This window comes from Mauremys mutica, chromosome 5 (genome assembly GCF_020497125.1).
Source record: "Mauremys mutica isolate MM-2020 ecotype Southern chromosome 5, ASM2049712v1, whole genome shotgun sequence".
NCBI classification, from domain to species: Eukaryota; Metazoa; Chordata; order Testudines; family Geoemydidae; genus Mauremys; species Mauremys mutica.
The window spans coordinates 74,572,629-74,594,667 of record NC_059076.1 but is presented as its reverse complement, the minus strand read 5'-3'; the positions used below and the strand labels follow the sequence as shown (position 1 = coordinate 74,594,667).

The 22,039-nt window shown below is 39.4% G+C and overlaps 1 long non-coding RNA gene across 2 annotated transcripts in view; it reads left to right on the top strand.

The window, feature by feature from the left end:
• Positions 1-396: 396 nt before the first annotated feature.
• LOC123370610 overlaps positions 397-22,039 on the top strand; it is a 68,314-nt gene continuing 46,671 nt past the window's right edge. For both annotated transcript variants that reach the window (XR_006579479.1, XR_006579478.1), the window contains exons 1-2: positions 397-517; positions 18,442-18,515. This is a non-coding gene — a long non-coding RNA (uncharacterized LOC123370610). The remainder of the gene's footprint in view (positions 518-18,441; positions 18,516-22,039) is intronic.

Below are 22,039 nucleotides of genomic sequence, written 5' to 3'. Positions count from 1 at the left end.
TGTTGCCCTCTGCTGGACTCTCTCCAATTTATCCACATTCTTCTTGTAGTGTGGGGCCCAAAACTGGACACAGTACTCCAGATGAGGCCTCACCAGTGCTGAATAGAGGGGAATGATCACATCCCTCGATCTGCTGGAAATGCCCCTACTTATACAACCCAAAATGCCATTAGCCTTCTTGGCAACAAGGGCACACTGTTGACTCATATTCAGCTTTTCGTCCACCGTAACCCCTAGGTCCTTTTCATAGCTTGTACTATTTCATTGCATAGCCTATCAGCATTCGGCTTACCCAGCATCCATCTGAACATTCTTATTTCAGCAGTGTGACATAGTAGTCCTTCCTGATTGGCCAGCATTCCAATCCATGCATCATAGCTGGCGTAGTCATGGTCTTATACTTTTGCTCTTTAGGTTACTTTGCATATTCTTATCACAGAGAATTCTTGTTGACTCTCTTCATGTGGTTCCTAGCATCCTCATCTACATTCCCATCATGGATGAACACTGATCTGAGGTATTTATATTGTTGCAGACTAACTCTGTACCACCTAGTTTTACTGGCTTCTTGTTGTCCCTCTGGAAGCATATGTATTCTGTTTGTCAGCTGATTCATAAGTCATTTTCTTCAAACGCAGACGTCTATAGTTCTTGGTTCCTTTCAAGTTTGCATTTATCTTCACAGCACATCATATCATCACTGGCTTAAAACATGATCTATGGAGCCTCTATCCTAATCTCCTGTAATGGACACCTTGATGCAATCTCACATAGAAATGGGTTTAAGGCTGATCCTTTCTTTAGGCCTATCCTCATAGCGAGTCATGCACTGTAGCCACAGCTGCTTTTCATAACTGCTGTGGCTACCCTCGCACAAGTCCATGATAGTCTGAACATATGTCTATGTTTAGTATGGAAAAATCCTATGTTTTATAATTAAATATTATTACTAGAGAAATAAAGTTGTTATGGTAATGAATCTTTGAAAGGACAAATGAGTTTAGAAAATGTTTAGGCTCCCCTCCCACCCCACCCCAGGGAATATTTTTAGTATTTAAAGCTTTTATAAACAAATTATTTTTAAAAGATTTTAGATGATGAAAACATGGAACAAAGTAACAAGAAAGAGGAAAATAAAAAAATTATTACACACAATGGGTACTGAACAGATAACATTCCTATGCTCTAAATAAAGGCAATACAAGGTAATGTAGAAATCAGATTCATAGAATCATAGAATCATAGATCAGAAGGGACCAATATGATCATCTAGTCTGACCTCCTGCAAGATGCAGGCCACATTAGCCGATCCCCCCACTCCTTTAGCAAGCGACCCCTGCCCCATGCTTCGGAGGAAGGCGAAAAACCTCCAGGGCCACAGCCAATCTACCCTGGAGGAAAATTCCTTCCCGACCCCAAATATGGCGGTCAGCTGAACCCCGAGCATGCGGGCAAGACTTTCCAGCCATACCCTCTGGAAAAAGGTTAAGAATATCATATCATTGACTCATTGTACTATTTACCAGTGTGGCACTTAATTAACCTGTTGACTAAGCCTGGCATCCTATCATACCATCTCCTCCATAAACTTATCTAGCTTAGTCTTGAAGTCATGGAGGTCCTTCGCCCCCACTGTTTCCCTCGGTAGGCTGTTCCAGTATTGCACTCCCCTGATAGTTAGAAACCTTCGCCTAATTTCTAGTCTAAATTTCCTAACTGACAATTTATATCCGTTTGTCCTCGTGTCCACATTAGCACTGAGCTGAAATAATTCCTCCCCTTCCCTGGTATTTATCCCTCTGATATATTTAAAGAGTGCAATCATATCTCCTCTTATCCTTCTTTTGGTTAGGGAAAACAAACCGAGCTCCTCAAGTCTCCTTTCATACGACAGGCCTTCCATTCCTCGGACCATTCTAGTGGTCCTTCTTTGTACCTGTTCCAGTTTGAATTCATCCTTCTTAAACATGGGAGACCAAAACTGCACACAATACTCCAGATGAGGTCTCACCAACGCCTTATATAACGGGACTAGCACCTCCTTATCCCTACTAGAAATACCCCGCCTAATGCATCCCAAGACTGCATTTGCTTTCTTAACGGCCACATCACATTGCCTGCTCATAGTCATCCTACTATCAACCAGGACTCCTAGGTCCTTCTCCTCCTCCGTTACTTGCAACTGGTGCGTCCCTAGCTTATAACTAAAATTCTTGTTAGTCATCCCTAAATGCATAATTGCATCTAGATTGACCTAGATATTGATTGTGAGATATTGATCTCACATAATCCAAATTGTAAGACATAATACAAACCAATAAACTCCCCCAACAAACCAAAAAAAAATATTCTGGTGAGATGTAGAGTGATTATTGGTTTGATTTAGAAATCTCAGAATAATCAAACTCCAATTGTATTATATTCTTTTACTAACTACTATTAATTGTTGTATACACACAATTGATGTAGGTAGATTTAGATCCATCTAATGCTATTTGTTGGTTGGGACTGTTTTATGCACTGATGCTGCACATCTGCTTGCACAGAGCTTCATTGTCTGCACCGATGTAGCGGTCCACCTGTATGCAACAAGTTGCAGAATCAGGACCTAGGCTAGTAGAAGGGCCAGAGAACCAAAGGAAATAATTTGTGGTGGCTGATGACCTCTAAAGTGTACTGTACTGCTCAATATAGTGGCAGACTCAGGCCTATACAAGGCCTGTTCCTATGCAACCGCCTCTACATAGGGGGTGTTTCTGTGCAGGGAAGGGGTGTGACTGGAGTGTATTGCACTTTGACTGTCCCTTTCTCATGGATTCCTTCTTTTGAGCCATTACTAGCTGGCAGATGCTTGGCAGATCTCAACTCAGTTGAGGCCCAGTATGTAATTGGCCTCACTATCAGGGAGCTATAACTGGGCACAGTAGGGGATGTGGGCCTTTACACCTCAAAAAAAAAAACAAGTTACAATTCAAGAATAAATTTTGTCATTGACTTTAATGGCAGCAGTTTGCTCCCACAGAGTTCTTACATTTATTTCTTCATCATCCTCAAGCCGTCCAGATTTTTTCCCCTAGCCTGAGAATCAACCTACTTACAATTTATAATGTTATAAGCATCTGAAATGCCTTAGAAAGGAAACACTACTTAAACTTTAACTATAGGAGTCACTTAAGTGCCAATAAATATTAAGGGGGTGAAGAAGAGAAGGTTCAGAGTGCAACTAGATTATATGTAGATATTATCCTTTTTGACATGAGTGATTAGCCAATATTCTAGGTCTTTCAGGTTGTTTCCTTTAGGAGGAGAAATTTATGATGGAGTCAGATATTCTTTTGATGCAATCCTGTTTATTTACAAAGAATGTACCAAAGTCCATGCATCAAGGTAGCTGCATCGAGGCACCCCCTTATGGCCAGAGGTGGTTTTGCAGCACCCAACCTGTTCCCCATCTTCAGGGCCCCTTAAGAATGCCATAGTCTTTCTTGTAACTAATAGCACTCCCACCCAACAATAGACTGTAAATTCAAAGATGAAAATAAATCCAAAGACATCCAATTAGAATTATTAGGCTTGCAACGAGCAAAGGACAACTTTCTCTGATTTTAAAGAAAATGTTCCTAATAAGAACGTCTACTGAATTGTGGAATAACTTCCCAAGGAGTCCCAGCATGTGAGTCATTTATAATTGTACAATACTGGATAAAGCACTAGAAAGTACAACATTGTGTGAATATTAACTATTCAACATTTGAGCTACTTCTAGTGGCCACAAAGGTCAATGTTATGTTTCTGCTTCCTGATTGGTAAGCATAGCTTTAGAATCAAGTTTCCATTGTGAATAATTGCATTTAAATCACAGTTTTCCTTCCATAGCTATTTTCCAAAATTTGCTTAAAATTTGCTGTTGCAGAAAATATTTCTGCCAGTAAACTTATATAAACTAGAATAGTCATAGGGGACAAACATGAAACATCAACTATAACTGAATGACTAACTGTGAAAAACTGTATGCAATATATGCTGCCCATCACTATTATTCAGTAACATAGTCACTAGCCTTTGAAAAATGAATGTTATTTCCGGCATTCGTTGACACTGCACCAGGTTTTAGTCTTCTCCAATGCTACTAAGAAACTTCTACTATACCTCCTCATCTGACTGTAATTAGTGTTTTGGAACATATCTAGTGTTGGAACAATTCAAATTGGTCCAGTGTTTTAAGTGCTTTTTTAGAACATCCCTTTCCCTTCCCCAAATGGATAGGCTACTTATTCATTGATTTGGGGTGAAATTCACCATAAGGCCTACTCAGGATATTCTGTCCTACTTAAATCCTACTTATTCTCTGTTGCTCTGAATTTAACCCCAGGGCCAAATCCTGTTGCTAGTCAAAGTCTTGATCCAGCAAATCACTTTAATACATGTGTAACTTTAAGGATCTGAGTCATGTACATGCTTATGTGCTTTGTTGGATTAGAGACCAAGTCTGTTACAATTCTCCCATTTACTCAATGGAAGCCGTATCTGGTTATTAAAGAATTGTTTATCAAATAATGTGACAAGACTTTTGCCAAAGTTTTATTTCGGGGCCAAATTATGCCATCTTACTCACAGTGAGTACGCTTGCTCCTAAGAAGAGTGGGGTGAAATATTTTTGTGACACCAAAACTTTTCATGATTTTTTTGATATTTTAATTGAATTATTTTTGGTCAAAAAACCTAAAAGCTCCTCTTCCCCCCGAAAAGGAAGGCTTTTTTCAATTTTTTTTTGAGTTTTTAGGGTTTTTGACCAGAAACAATTCAATCAAAATGAGAAAGTTTGATATTCCAATTCCAGATAAAGTTTTGATTTTTCAGTTCCAAACAACCATTCATTTCAATTTTCCTTTTATTTTGTTTTTACTTTTTTTTAATGCTAAATCTTAAAAATGTTTAATGCTGGGCTAAATATAACATTTTGTTCAAACCAAACAGTTTTTCACATGATTTTTTTTTGTAATTGCTAGTGAACAACAAAAAATGTTATTCACCCAACTCTACTCCTGAGTAATTCCTAGCAGAACCTATCCTTTACTAACTTTGCCATACATATGAGAGAAAGAACTGAGTTTGTAAATTTCCTTCCGTTTTTATATATTTTGCTCCTGATTCAAGGCCCACTGAAGTCATTGACTCCTGTTGACTTATTCATCTCAATGGGCTTCAGGTGAGGCCTTTGGACATCTATTAAAGGGATAAAAATCAGTAAGTTATGAACAAGTTACATGCTCTTTATTGTAGAGCAATGATTTTCTCTTACATGATATAAAAAAATATTTGCTTCACAAAAAGTCATGAGTGTAGTCTGTAAATTTTTAAGAGATAAATAATGGGAAAGTGAAAGGCAAGTGTGAGTTCTTTCCTTCAGGTTTTATGGACTAATACACTCAAATTCAATGACACTTCAAACTGAAAAATAAATATAGAATCAGGCCCAAGAACAGAACAAAAAGTTATTCACATTTGACATTGATTTTTCTATTAGCAAAAGTGGAAGTTCCAATTTTCTTCAAACAATTCTGTTTCACTTTGTAAGTAGAGGATCTTTACAAAATATATTTTAATCTGACCATCCACATGATTGTAGTAATTTATGTGGTCAATCCCGTCTTCCACAAATTGAACTCAAATATATTATAGTGGAGTTTAAGACGTAGTGCTATTGTGGATGGAAGTAATAGTCAACATACATAAAGACATCAGAATCTGGCCCTTTTAAAGGAATTTTTGGGTCCCTCGAAAGACAATTATATTAAGTTTGCTTCATCAAATAAAACAATGTTTTGTAGCCTGTAAAATAGCTAAATAATCAGATTATTTGGAATCTGTATTATTCATTGCCCATTTCTATTTTTATGTATACACAGAATACCTCAGCTCAAAAATGCAAATATATGCAGTGCTATTTTACAGTTCTGAAAACTGCCGTTTATATATTCTAGCTATTTGGAACATTTTCAACAACCTTCATTATTTTAGACATTTTGAGAATATATTGAAAGCTTGAGTAAATTGCCTAACCACTGAGTGCCTAGAGCAGCTAAGCACTGTCTGAAGACTCAGTGAATTGAGTGACTTAAATTAGAAATTTGCATGGTTATTTTTAATTAATTACCATAGAAAATGTAATTAGTATGCACCACTTATCGTTTGAATAGCAGTTGGCAATTTTTTTTTATTTGTTTAGGTAAATTCTTCTTACAGCATGCAATTCACAAGGAAAAAGGGAACTCCGGGGGCTGATGTCAGGAACAATCAGGAGTGATTTAACTGGCTATTTCTCAAGATATAGCAAGTAGTTTTTCACTCTCCATTGGTTGTCTTTTTGGCTCAGCCGTACAGAATTGTTGACGCTCATCATCTTTCAGTATTGTTTTTGAGTGCCAAATGCTTGGCTAAGAGGATGATGAAGAAATAAATGTAAGAACTCTGTGGGAGCAAACCTGCTGCCATTAAAGTCAATGATAAAATTCCCATTGACTTCAATGAGTAAAAGTTTGCACTCATATGAAGGAAAAATGTCTAAAATTGCTGCAAATCATCTGCAGAAACACAGAGGAATAAATAAATGCTGATGCATTCACAGGCTCAGACAACAAACCCTGTCATACTTGTTAGGATATTATACTCACTACAGCTGTATTAAATGTCACACTGAGCTAAATTCTGTACCCGATGCTGCAGAATGCTCAGGGCCTATGCTGAGATGCTGATTAGTCCCAACTCCCATTGATTCAGTAGCTTGCAAAAGGTGCTCAATAACTTACAGTATTGGGTCCTTCACTCTCAAGATCGGGAGTAACTCAAATGAAGCTCTGACAAAGACAGTTCTAATTTTAACTCCATAAAGCAACTGCACTGCACTCAAGAATGTGGCCTTGACTTTCCATAGAAAATAATTTGGTTCAAAGGGAGGATTTAAAGGTGACCTAATCTAAAGGTATATTAATTACTCTATCTTACTTAATGACAGGTTTCAGAGTAGCAGCCGTGTTAGTCTGTATCTGCAAAAAGAACAGGAGTACTTGTGGCACCTTAGAGACTAACAAATTTATTTCAGCATAAGCTTTCGTGAGCTACAGCTCACTTCTTCGGATGCATAGAATGGAACACATAGACAGGAGATATATATACATACAGAGAACATGAAAAGGTGGAAGTATGCATACCAACAGGAAGAGTCTAATCAATTGAGATGAGCTATCATCAGCATCCTGAAAACACCATCCTGGCCACTATGGATGTGGAAGCCCTCAACACCAACATTCCACACAAAGATGGACTACAAGCCATCAGGAATAGTATCCCTGATAATATCACGGCTAACCTGGTGGCTGAACTTTGTGACTTTGTCCTCACCCACAACTATTTCACATTTGGGGACAATATATACCTTCAAGTCAGCGGCACTGCTATGAGTACCCGCATGGCCCCACAGTATGCCAACATCTTTACAGCTGACTTAGAATAACGCTTCCTTAGCTCTCGTCCCCTAACGCCCCTATTGTACTTGCACTACATTGATGACATCTTCATCATCTGGACCATGGAAAAGAAGCCCTCGAGGAATTCCACCGTGATTTTAACAATTTCCATCCCACCATCAACCTCAGCCTAGACCAATCCACACAAGCGGTCCATTTCCTATTCACTACTGTGCTAATAAGCGATGGTCACATGAACACCACCCTATACCGGAAACCCACTGACCGCTATACTTACCTACATGCCTCCAGCTTCCATCCAGGACACACCACACGATCCATTGTCTACAGCCAAGCTCTAAGATACAACCGTATTTGCTCCAATCCCTCAGACAGAGACAAACACCTACAAGATCTCCATCAAGTATTCTTAAAACTACAATACCCACCTGCTGAAGTGAAAAAACAGATTGACAGAGCCAGAAGAGTACTCAGAAGCCACCTACTACAGGACAGGCCCAACAAAGAAAATAACAGAATGCCACTAGCCATCACCTACAGCCCCCAACTAAAACCTCTCCAGCGCATCATCAAAGATCTACAACCTATCCTTAAAGATGATTCCTCACTCTCACAGATCTTGGGAGACAGGCCAGTCCTCGCTTACAGACAGCCTCCCAACCTGAAGCAAATACTCACCAGCAACCGCACACCATACAACATAAACACTAATCCAGGAACCTATCCTTGCAACAAAGCCCGATGCCAGCTCTGTCCACATATCTATTCAAGTGACACCATCATAGAACCTAATCACATCAGCCACGCCATCAGGGGCTCGTTCACCTGCACATCTACCAACGTGATATATGCCATCATGTGCCAGCAATGCCCCTCTGCCATGTACATTGGCCAAACCAGACAGTCTCTATGCAAAAGAATAAATGGACACAAATCTGACATCAGGAATCATAACACTCAAAAACCAGTGGGTGAACACTTCAACCTCTCTAGCCACTCAGTGACAGACTTGAAGGTGGCAATTTTGCAACAAAAAAACTTCAAAAACAGACTCCAAAGAGAGACTGCTGAACTCAAATTAATATGCAAATTAGATACAATTAACTTAGGTTTAAACAGAGACTGAGAATGGTTGGGTCATTACACTAATTGAATCTATTTCCCTATGTTAAGTTCTCCTCACACCTTCTATGGGTCATCTCAATTATCACTTCAAAAGTTTTTTTTCTCCTGCTGATGATAGCTCATCTCAATTGATTAGACTCTTCCTGTTGGTATGCATACCTCCACCTTTTCATGTTCTCTGTATGTATAAATATCTCCTGTCTGTGTGTTCCATTCTATGCATCCGAAGAAGCGAGCTGTAGCTCACGAAAGCTCATGCTGAAATAAATTTGTTAGTCTCTAAGGTGCCACAAGTACTCCTGTTCTATCTTACTTGCACATATTGGCCCAATTTCACAGCCATGCTGCAGTTGCTGATATGCCTGAACTAGCCATCACCTACCCTTGGGGGTAAAGAGCTGAACAGCTGCCTGCAGGATTGGAGGTGGCACCCTACTTCCCTGGCTATCAGGTGCATCCTACGATAAGATCCTAAGGCACTCAGGAATATTCTTCTCTCTGATTTAAACAATAGCACCTATTGTGAAGCTTTAGGTGCTTGAAAATAATTTTGTCATACACAGCCAAACAAAATTAAAATACTAAATCCAGCCTATAACTAGCAACCCAAACCATTAAATACAACAGAAATAACCCATCCCAGGAAATCCTACACACCCCATCCACCCTGTGACACTAGTTTCCCTCAGAAGCTTCTAGTGAATTTAGCAATGTGCTCTAATGAGCTAGACTAGAAGGAGCAGTGAATTCTAAATTTAAGGGCCATTCTCAAAGATCATCTTTTCACCAGCTCCTCTCCCCCACAGCTACTAGAGCAGATGGCTGGTTTTGGTTAGTCTCCTTCCCTCTTCTACTTAATATCCTTTGCTTGCCAGTGAACACTCTTTCTATTTTTCCTCTCTTTCTTCTCCCAGACCGAACATTCAGAAACAGGGCTTGAATACATTTTTACTACCTCAGTAGCTGGCAATAAAACCATTTCCCCCTGTTGAGACCTTTTTACATGCTATTTGTTTTAAGCTGTTTATATGCTTGTAAACAGTTCCAGAGTGCTGTAAATTGATCTACCTAACACCCCTCTTCCTGGTATGGATAGCTGGGATAAAGAGGGAGAGGTTAATTACAAAGAAGATGTGTTAATGGTGTAATTAACATGTTTCACAGAAGCAAGGCAGAAAGGAAGAGGAAGATAACTGGGAAATTGAGTGAAGTACAGTAGAGAACAGTTTACAGAGCACAGAAAGCAAGGGACTAGGCTTGACAAGACACCACACCTGTATAAATATCCCCTGTCTGTGTGTTCCATTCTATGCATCCGAAGAAGTGAGCTGTAGCTCACGAAAGCTCATGCTTAAATAAATTTGTTAGTCTTTAAGGTGCCCCAAGTACTCCTGTTTTTTTTGTAATGCCCCTAGTAAGCTGTTTAAGTCAGCCCAGACATTTCTTTCCCCCTGTCATTCAAGCCAACCTAAAATAGTGATGAGTTTGCCTTCTTGTCTATGGGCTTGACTGTGTGTGGCTCCTGCTCATGGGGCAAGTGGGAAGGGCTGGGTGGGAAGGAGACCTCCCTTGGTGCCCAGAAACAGGGGCCAGGAACTCCACTGAATTCAAGTGCTATTGGAACCTGGCATCAGTAATGGTGCTAGACATTTTGAAGTGGGAGCAGGACTGGGAACACAGCCCCCACTCTCAGCCTCTGCTCTGGGGGAGTGCAAAATGCATACTTCCCCCTGCATCCCAAGCAGTCACACTCCAGGAGCTCCCATAGGGTAGGCTAGCTCCTCACCACTTGCATTTGAAGACTGTAGCTCAATATCACTCTGGGTATGTGTATACTGAAGTTAGACCTCCATGGCTGGCCAGTGCCAGCTGATTAAGGCTTGTGCTAAAAGGCTTTTTAATTGCCATGTAGATGTTCAGGCTTGGGCTCCAACTTGAGCTCTGGGACCCTCCCTTCTTGTAGGGCCCTAGAGCTCAGGCTCCTGCAAAGTGGGAGGGTCACTTTGAGCGTGAACATCTACACAGCAATTAAACAGCCCCTTAGCCCTGTGAGGCCAAGTCCATTTGCATGGGCCAGCCACAGATTTTTAGTTGCAAATGTAGATATACCCGGCCTAAGTGTTTTAGGTCTTCAGTGCTTGGGGTCTTGTTTTAAGACTGTATAAGGTAGAGTTGTAGATAAAAGGTTATTACAAAGGAGAAAAATTGTTCTTGTTAACCTCTGAGGATAGGACAAGATGCAATGGGCTTAAATTGCAGCAAGGGCAATTTAGGAAAAACTTCCTAACTGTCAGGGTGGGTAAGCACTAGAATAAATTGCCTAGGGAGGTTGTGGAATCTCGGTCATTGGAGATTTTTAAGAGCAGGTTAACAATCACCTGTCAGGGATAGTCTAGATAATACTTAGTCCTGCCCTGAGTGCAGGGGACTAGACGAGAAGACCTCTCGAAAGCCGTTCCAGTCCTACACTTCTATGATTCTATGGATTAGTGGAATGTACTCATTTGTTTATGTAAAATGAATTTGGTGGTCTCAGTCCAATCCTTCAAATATAGTTGTTCACACCATAAAATCCCTGCCCCGCCCCCACAAGTGATACTAAATGGCAACCTTTTTGGCCACCTCAGCAAAAAGATTCAGAATTGATCTAGCAAAAAGGCTGAACTATCCTCCAACCTCTACAGATAATACCACCAGTTTATGTTTGGGGCATATTTCTGGAACACAGTGAAACACCTGTACTTTTCCTACCCATGCTGTACCTGTTATGTGCTTTTTTCCAAAAAACTTCAATTACAAGGCTACCCCGCCAGCATTTTCATGAAAATTAAATTCACAAAAAAAAAAATCTTTTAAATAAACATTTGAGAAAAAAGCCCCTATTTTAATGGTATCTGCACTGTTCAGTGAAGTCACTGAATTACTGATAAATGTTTTGTTTTAAACAGTTTTTGCATTTTGAATATCGATAACTCCATGCTATTTGTTGTTTCAAAGTCTTCATTTTCCGTGATACAAACATGCAAATTTGGAAATAAAACAAGAATAAGTCATAACCTCAGCGAATAAAACATTACACACAGCAATTTTGTTTAGATATCTAACATTAAATAAAAATATTACTAGTATTGCAATTTTATTCTGATTTATTTCTAAATAACAAAATAACTAATTAAACTATATGTATGATGTATATCAAGTCAATTCTATGTTCCTAAACATTTTATCTCCAAGGGCAGGGGCGGCAAGTTATATGGGCCTGTGGTACCCATGCTCCAGAGATATGCAGGGCCCGGGGTCCCGGCTCCACCAATGTTCAGGGTGATTACCCGGGTGGCGGGGAGGGGAAGGAAGCTCCCTGGAAGGGCAACAGCAACTCAACCTCTCTCAGCTTCTAACTCCACATGCTGACTCCACCTCTTTTCATTCTCCCAATCCTGGGATTTACTGGGGCTGGAGAGAGGGCCCCACATGTGGAAAGATACTTGAAAGCATATTTATGTCTGTCTTCCTCAGTGACTTCAGTGAGTGAAAACTCCCGTGGCCAGAAACAGAGCTTTTCGGGCTCTTTATGCAGGGCCCAGCAGTGAATGACAAAACCGGGTAGCTGCCCTCCAAGTACAAACCCTGGGTGTGTTTTAGGGCTGACTAGCCCAGGCCACTTCTGCCTATGCTACCGTGGCTACACTACTATTTTTAGCATACTAGCTCAATGAAAGCTAGGACGAGTATGGCTACATTATCCAGGAATCACACCCCCAGCTTCAGGTGTAGACGTAGCCATAGATGTAAGCTTTCAAAGTTTGGGGAACTTTCTGCATGGTATTGGAGACTCAACTCCCACTGGAGTCAAAGGAAGCTGTGGAGAATCATTATCGGACCACTTCTTCAGGTGCCTAGATGTGGCTTCAAGTAACTTTAGGCACCACAGTTTGGAAAATGTGGTCTATGTTTATGCACCATTATTATCTGTTTGTATTATGGTAGCATCTGTAATCCACAGCCAAGATTGGGAGCCCATTGTGTACAAACTCACAGTAAAATACAGTCCATATTCTAAAACACAAGACAGACAAAGGGATGGGAGAAAGTGTAACAGGCTTGGGGAAAAGCACTATGTTAATAGTAGATTTAATATTCTCTCCTCCATCCCGTACCTCAACTTACCTCTCTGCTAAAGTACAGACTACAGTTTAGTCTTTTATGGGCTTTGAGATTGTAGGTAGGTAGATAGGTAGGTAGATTTGAGGGGGGAGGAGCTGCAAGAGATGGAGAGGGAGAGAGATCTCTATGCTATATAGAGTTAAATCTGTCAGGGAAGAAAAGAGATGCCAAATCACTAAAGGAAAAACATTTACTAAATCTCTCTTTATGTACTGTACAGAACAATTGTGAATACTGTCAATAACCATTTTTAGAGATAACACTTTCAGGGCATTTTCCCAAAATTGTAGTACTTATTACTACCACAAGTTCACATGCAAGATGTAAGTATGCATGTGCACATTTACATACCTGCCCATAGGGCTCTCCTCTGGGCAGATTTACCCTTCTCAGTCTCCATGGAATGGTGTCCGAACCTTCTGTACAGCATATCAGTTCCTTAACATTAAGAAACAAATCTCCTCCATAGTCTCCTTCAAACACCCTTTCAGTTTTTGTGATATCAGTCTACAATTTGGAGAGCCTGCATCAAATTCTAGTCTTCTTCTTCTCAAGTAGGGTGAGGGAGCCAACAGTCCAAATCCAATAAAACCAGCAAAGTCCCTAGAATTCACTCCTTTCAGTAGACATTACTGCTCTACCACTGAGTTCTCCAGTCTAGCTCCCACTCTTTTTATGTATAAATTCCCCCCTTTGAACTCCCATTGGTTCCACTCTCAGAGAGTGACTGCGGGTGTGTCCTGCCAGGCTGCCTACTCATAATGGAAATGGAAATCATGCAACTAGCATCAAATAACTAATGAAATTGCCTATTACTTGCCATACCCAGTTTCTGGATGATTCTGACCCATCCAGCAGGATCATACCCCAGCAGAATCACACTCTGGCAAGTGTCAAGGCACACAAAGAATCCCAAACAAATCCAAGAACTATGTATCCTTCTCACTATTTCTCCCCTCGCTCCCTATTTACACCACTAAATGCTGCATCTGGGTTAAAAAGGAAATACTATTATCCTCATTTTGCAACTAGGCCCCTGGTGCATAGAGATTAAGGCTCCAATCCTGCAAACAATTATGCTATGTTATGTCTAACTTTAAGACATAAGATTAGGACTGTTGGGTCCCTCACCCTACCCTAAGGGTATTCCCAAGTAAGTCAATGAAAGTTAAAGTTAAGTAGGAGCATGAGTATTTTCAGGATCTTAATTGATTTTCCTGTGGTCTCTCTCTCACACGCAGACACACACACCAAAAAAACCCCACCTTTATGGGAAAGCCAGGAGCTGAAGCTACATGTCTCGAGTCCTTGCCCAGTGCATTAACTGTAAAGCCATCTTTCCTCTGTGTGTGTGTTTGTTTTATTTGCCATTACTAAAGAACTGTGGGGGCCTTTATCGAGGATCTAAAATGTGTGCCTGTATTGCATGCTTTGCTAGAAAATGTCTAATAATGCAGTACTTCAAAATACCCCATAAGCCAGCAGCTTCAGACCCTGTTTAAAACATCCATATATGTGAATTGGCCTTCTCACTCTGCTCATATGCTATTAGCACTGTTGTCAATGATCAAAAATCCAGGAAAAAGACCTTGGGAGGTAAGCAAGCTATGATTTATACTTGAAGCTTTGATCATACTATATACTAGCTGCTGCATGATCTTTGTGAAAGCTGGAATTGTAAGTCCCTGCTAGCGATGGAAACCAAACATTTCTGGAGTGACATAGTAGATCCAATCCTGCTCTCAGTGACGTCAAAGCCAAAATCTGGGAGCACAATGGTGTCCACAATCAACGGTAACATTAATGCAGTTAACTATATCTTTTTGTCTGTGACACTTTTGTGATTTGTTTGTTACATGTCTCCACGCTTTCTTTGTTAGGTATAAGGCACTGATTTTGTTCAAAATGTTCCTTGTACCTCAGTATTGCATAAATGTCTTTTTTTTTTTGACAATTCTGTGGCACTGTTTCCATTTTCTTTATGCTCACTGAACATTGTTCAGCTTGTCCACTACAAAATAAGAAAAATTAAATTATCTGAATGCTTCTGTATATCAACATGTCATTTGCTTATGAGAGGCATTTGACAACTTCATTTAATAAAAAACTGTCCTGTTAACTTTACATCTGTACTCACCAACCTAAAAACATAGCGGGTCAAACTTATCCCTGGGATAACTTCTATTGACTTCCTAAATGGCCATAGATAGTAAATTATACAACTGACTTTCACCATTGTCCAATGACAAGGTATAACTACATGGCCAATTATCCACTGACATTTCAATTTTAACCAAGATGTAATTTTGTCATGATAAACTTGTAAGGAAATGATAAAAATTATATCCTCTATACCAGCAGAGAGTTTAGGCTTTAATTTAAACATGTTAAAAGATGAATTTCAGTCATCCATTCCAAATACCTGTATCTTTACAGGACAGTTTCCATATTTTTTCCCCATGTAACTGTTATTTGTAATTTAAAAAGTATTTTCCATAGTTAGGTTCACAGGATAATATAGCCGCATATACAAAGTAGACAGACAGACAAGGTGGGACTTTCAAAGTCACCTAAGAGATTTAAACATAAAACTCATTCATTGCTATGGGAATTATGCCTCTAGACCTTTGGGGAAAAAATCCACCCATAAATGTTATAAGTGATAAAATTGTTTCTTTTGATACAGTGCTGCTACATTCAGTTTGGTATACAGGCAATTACAGCAATACTTTTATGTTCCATGAAAAAAGGAGCATTTTTGTGGGGTAGCATATTTATCTTTTTTTTTTTTTTAATTTGTGTCTGCACTACATTTGTCAATTAATCCTTTAGATCTGCCCATTTGAGGCAAATCTACCCCTTGCCAGTCTGCTCTGTAATGGCAGTAATGCAGGCAGAGGAGGAATTTGTAAAAATTGAAATTGGAGAGTTTATATTGTTTTAATTGTTCAAATGATTTCAGATCTGAGATCCCAAAAAGCTAATCTAAATGAGTCAAATTATCCTGTTCCCTTCATAGAGTTTGTAAAGCATACTGATCTCATGGGAACAATATGAAAGGATGATAACTCCACTCATAATGATATTGTATATGGGTATCAAAATGCAAGCAATTAAATATTTCTGGTAGGCTGCCTGATAACATATGGTGAAATTGAGGAGAATCATTTCCCCAGGATTCTATAGTATGCTGCAGACATTTATCTTTAATTCTGCTAATTTAAATTCCTTCAGTAAATCTGGAAATATATGTAGCCAGAGATTGAAAAAAAAGATTTCTGGAAGTTTTAAGGGTCAGATATTAGGATAAGATTAGGAATTTTATGAGGGCATTCTTTTTAATTATTTCAGTTTTGTTTGCAAAAATAAGATGCAATGTGGAACATTTTTTTTTTAATTTGGTCAAATAATTTCTGAATAATTTTGTCACATAATGACTTTGTGTCTGGTTGTACTGTTACTCTTAACTAAGGCCCTACCAATTTCACGGCTATAAATGAATGGATCGGTGGACGGACGGATGGATAGATAGTGGGATAAAAGCAGAGTTCTTTTATGGTATCCCGCTTACACTGTGCACTCAGTCTCCTTGTAGGAGTATGAACCAGTTTGGGCATATGGATGGGGGGCGGTATCCCTGTCACAAAGAACTTGCAATCTAAATATAAGACAAGAGACATCAGATGCATACGGACAGACAGATGAGGGAGTACAGGGAAACAGTAATACAATATTCATCAGTATGATAGGCAGAGGTTTCAGTACACAAGCAGCCTATACCTGTAGGCATCATGGCAAAGTAGGTAATAGTAAGCATGCCACTAAGTATTATGTGAGAGATGCTACATGGTAACAAGGGATGATGCTAGCATTGTGATGATAGATACAGCCTTCTAGATGCCGTAAAATTAAATCACACTCTCCCTTCTTCTGTTTGGCATAATATCAAGGTTCCCAATAAGCTTAAGATGTGAGAGTTCAACTTTTGGCAAGGAAAAGAAATATTTTATACTTAAGATTTGTTTTATAACACTAGTTATTACTTTTGTATACAACTGTAAGAGATTTGATCTGCCTCTTCAAAACATATTTCCATATATACAAAGAGAAAATTGCTTAAAGCCCACTTTGGGACCTGATACACCAGTGACTCTTTTAAATCAGTTACAATACATCCTCTGAGGCATAATATTGCTGATGTTTATCAATTGCTTTAGCAATAAGGAAAGGCTTCTAATAATACTTCCCATTTGCCTTGGGACACAGAGTTACATACACATTATTCTTCTAAAGATATTAAAACTAATTCTATTCATGTGCTTATACCATGCTCATCACAGTGGTATTTGAGCACATTCTAGCAATGCATTAAGCTATGTGACTAGCATTCATCAGATTTGGCTGTTTCCTTCTTCCTATTTCTTGTACAAAATCCTAAGAGATGATGAGCTCCCTCGCTGATCTCAGTGGAAGCTACAGGAGCACTATATGTCTTAGGGTTTGGCCAGGAGGAAGATTTTTCCTCTGACTACAGCTACTTTTATTATATCCCTGCATTGCTTATGTGAGGTTCTATGGATAACAAGCTGACTGCTAGGCCACAGGACTCTGGTTCTGCAGGACAAGCGGCATTTGAGACAAGCCAAAGGAAGAGCGACCATTTTACATCATGCATTCCTACAGCAGAGTGCAGTTATTCTAGTGGATGCTTATACATAGTACCTGCCTGAATGTGGCAGCAAGGTTTGGAAGAACAACCTATTCTTCTACTACCATGGTGGGCAACCTGTGGCCCATCAGGATAATATGCTGGCAGGCCATGAGACAGTTTGTTCACATTTGCACGGCCTTCCACAGCTCCCAGTGGCCACGGTTTGCCATTCCCAGCCAATGGGAGCTGCAGGAAACGGTGGCCAGCACCATTATTCCATCCCTGTTTTACTACATCAAAACATGTCATAATCCTCAGTTTGTGAAATCTCATTGGTTGCTGTGGAAATCATTGAAAGTAGTAGTTACGTGAACATCAGGTGTAGTCATAATCTGTTCGAAGTGCAGACTCCCACATTCATGCTCTTAGGTAATTGTAAATGCATTCATATTGCCTGTGAGTTCATATGCAGATAAAGTATTGCTGAATTTGGCTTATGGCCCCATCCTCAGACAATCATTGGACTGAAAATGAGCATATAGAAGCTGAAGCAAGTAAAATAATCTGGTGGCAACAGCAGGCTCCAAAACTGCCATACACAACAAACTGTTCTCAGTGTGTAGCCATTACAGAGGCATTATTTAACCTTACTTTTGCACTGCACAGAGATACCCAACCCTCTCGAAAAGGCACATACACCATTTTATAATATTTTGGATTCTATGACACTTTACCACAGATTTCCTGTCTAGTTTAGAAAAATTCAATGGATGAATTCACTCTGAAACGTAGCAACTTTTGCGCATGTATGCAGCACATCCAGAGTTTTAACTGTAACTCTCATTTAGCAGCATTTCCTGCTGCACATGCATTCAGGCGATAATATATATAACTGGCGTTTTACAACAAAGTTTCCCAAAATTTAAAAAGTTTTTCCTTTTTAAGTACATGGGGCTGAAAGTGTACATCAATATTTAAATGAGGAACACTGTTGGAACTGGTTCTCTCTCTTAGACTGGAAGAAACTTGAAGTACATCCCCTGTACTACACAATGAGCTGATTGATTGGAAGCCCACTGAAGCACGTGGTGAGAGAGATCTTTTGCTTTGAATTAACTTAGCTTGTTAAGTCAGGTATTAGTTGCATTTTACCTTTTATTTTGTCTTAACCAATTTTGACTTTTATGCCTTGTTACTTGTAATCACTTAAAATCTATCTTTCTGAAGTTAGTAAAATCGTTTTATTTAAACTAGTGTACTTGGATTGAAGTGTTTGGGAAACTCCATTTGAGGTAACAGGATTTGTGCATATAATTTTCTATGAATAAAATTACTTTATATGAGCTTGTGTTGTCCAGGAGAGGTATGGGCAGTACAAGACACATATATCTGGGCAAAAATCTGGGAATGGAAATTTGCTGGCATTGCTCTTCAGTGTAATTCAAGAGTGGCTGGCCAGAGCACTCATACAGTATAGCTGGGAATCATTTACATGCTGGTGGCTGCGTATTAGCAGATTAGAAGTGGTTATGTTCACACTGAAGCAGTGTGAAAGGTACCACAGGCTGAAAAATTGTGAGGAAACACAGCTGTTCAACAATCCAGACTCTACTCCGGGTAATGTTAGTCATATTCACATTTATTGACATGGGAATAATATTTATTGTTTATATTACAATCACTCTCATGTCAGTAGTCCCATTGAAATGATAGTTTTTTACTATATTTCATGTTTAAAATTGTAATGGACCTACTCAAGTGAGAAAAAATATATACATGCTTACATGTTTACAGGACTGGGACCCATGTTTATTATTTCAATAACTTGCAGATTGTATTTGTTCAATTTACATCTAAAAATATATTTCTCCCATCTGGCAGCCCTAGCAATATAGTCTAGGACCTGAATCTCATCGGTGTTCTTTTCTGCTTGTGCATCACTTAACCAGTTGAGGTTGACTTAAAGTGGAATTGAAGATTATCAGTCACGTGGTATCGTTACACTTCCTTGTTTGGTTAAGCATATGAGCAAAGATTTTTCCAGGGAAGTTAGATCAACTGAATGTTCACTGAAAGCAAATTGAAATGGGGTGAATTGGCTATAGCCAAAGCTAGTTAATTTTAAAATGAACACGTGTTCACTATTTTTTTCTTTCCATTTTTCAATAAGCAATACTCAAGTTTCCAGACTAAACTTGTTAGAGTACAGCAAGAAAAAAATATAATTTTGGAGCAGACTCTGATCTCCTTACTCATGTTTAATAGTATTTTAGCCCACAAGTGGTCCACTGAAATCAGTGGGACCAGTGGTGGAGTAAGGTGCTAGTACATCTCAGAATCCAACTCTTTATTTGGAACTGAGTAGATTTTATCCGACATTACTGAATGTCAATAGACATGGAGATCCACAATGTTATTTTGATACTCATTCTTCTGATTCGAGCCATTTTAAGTGGCAATGGCAATAACTTTTATGACCAAAGAGAAGCACTTACCTTGAGAAAGAACCTGTGCTCCTGTGATTAGAGCATGGGGCTTGCAGTCAGGAAATGGGGGTGTTCTAATCCTGATCCTTGTCCTGCAATTGCAAGTAATATTACACAGTGTCAGTAATAATTCCAACTCATCAACCTGCTAGTAGCAAGCAGGTGGTAAAACAGAGAAGAGAATAAGCTCTCTGTCATACCCATCAGCCTCCACACATTCGCAGCACCTAGCTATGATAACTTTACCTTTTAAAGAGTCAGTAACAACAATTAGTTTATTTTTCCATCTGGCTGAAAAAATGAGCTTGAAATTATATACATTGTGATCAATCCTAAAGCAATTAAAGACATCAGCAGTGAACTCAGGAGAGTTATCAACTGTATATTTTATTCCAATATTCCTCCTCTGCCTTAGAGCAATTGACCTATGGTGTGAAGGGAGTTCCAGATAAAAGATACTGTACTACCACAGCTTTTCAGATGATGGATTACCTATGCTTGAAAATTGACAGTGACTCATGAATTTGCTGTGTAAAACCAACAGCCGTATATCTTCACAAGCTAGAATTCAAGTTTTAAAACAAAACTACAAGATCTTCTTAGTTAGGTCACCAACTAACATTCTACGATACTTAGTGAGAAAATGAGGAAAATTAAGTCCACTCCCAAAGATATAAGATATGCAAAATCTCCCTTGAGCAAAATGAATACCCTAATTGGGTCCATGGATGTTCTTTTCCAGGCTCTACAATGTTATGCAGCAAAATCTTTGAGAGATTGATTTTAGCCGCCAAACTTTTAACTGCATGTGACCTTTTGGGCATTAAAACATAGAGGGAACTTATCTGAATGAATCTTAGATAGTTATTACAGAGAATGACCCCATGTCAGGTCAGTGCAAATAAGGAAAATCTTGGCTGGTCTTAACCTAGAGAGCTATAAAATATGTCAAATGGATGTCTCTCAAGTGTGTGATAAAAGTGCATCTTCACTGCCTCCAGCAATATTGTATCTGACCTTAGAGCATTAGTGAAGAGAGACCATACTGAATGCTTTCATTTCCACATAAAATGCTGATCCTAATAGTTCAGACATGCCAGATGGCAGTAATAGTGACAAATGGTGTTGATGCCTCAGGAGAAATGAGCTAGTAAAGTTATATTATATTCAGTTGGGATTTAAAACATGTAATATAGTCAAAAGTGTTATTCTCCAGCAAAATCTTACACCTCATATTTCAACAATGGGTCATATGTGGAGAAAAAATGCTCATCCTCGTGTGCCATGCAAGATGAGTTTTACTCTTTCCATGTTGTAACAGAGCAACTGTGCGTCTGCAACCTTACACACATAAAAATTAGCTATTTGTGTAGGAAAATTCAACCATTATTTCTCTTCTACCTGCTGTGCTAGGGGGCTTTTTTTTTTTTGCCTGGGTAACTCTGTGGCTCCTGTGAAATAAGGACATATCATTAGACTAAGTGGCACTATTGCCATAACATACATATATGTGCCCATCCACTCTATGAATTGTTTAGGATGTCTGAGGTTAACCAGAGTTAGCGAGATGCTTTTAGAACTGTAACTGATCTAGGCTGATCCTGCAAAGCTCCTTTGGGGGTAAGGTTGTTTCTCCCGTCCTGTGGATGGGTTTGGCCCCAAAACTCTACAGACTTTGTAAGCTTGGAAAAAGCCATCCACACAGAGGCTCTGAGCGTCCCTTGTGCTCCTGTGACTCTGTAGCTTGCCTCAGCTCCCTGTCAACACGATTCCATTAAAGCCTTGTTCTTAATGTATTTTCCACTATTGGCTGTCCCTTTGGTCCACCCATAAAAGAGGTTCCAGCATACAGAGGAAGCGTGGGGGGAAAGGAAGGCTATACAAAACAGGGTCTGTATTATTTGTGGGCTTGGATTTTATTTTGTAGAGTTCTGAGCTAGGGTCCCTTCTCCCTGCAAACTTCCCTCGGGCTCCCGTGACTTCATGCACAGAGCCCCAGATTCCTCTGTGGAATATGGGTCAGGGAGGACATAGTGCCAAGAAAGTGTCTGATCTACTTCTTCCATGTAAGAAAGGTGTGATCTGTTCATGGAGCGAGCCGTTCACATGCAGATCTCTGGGGAATG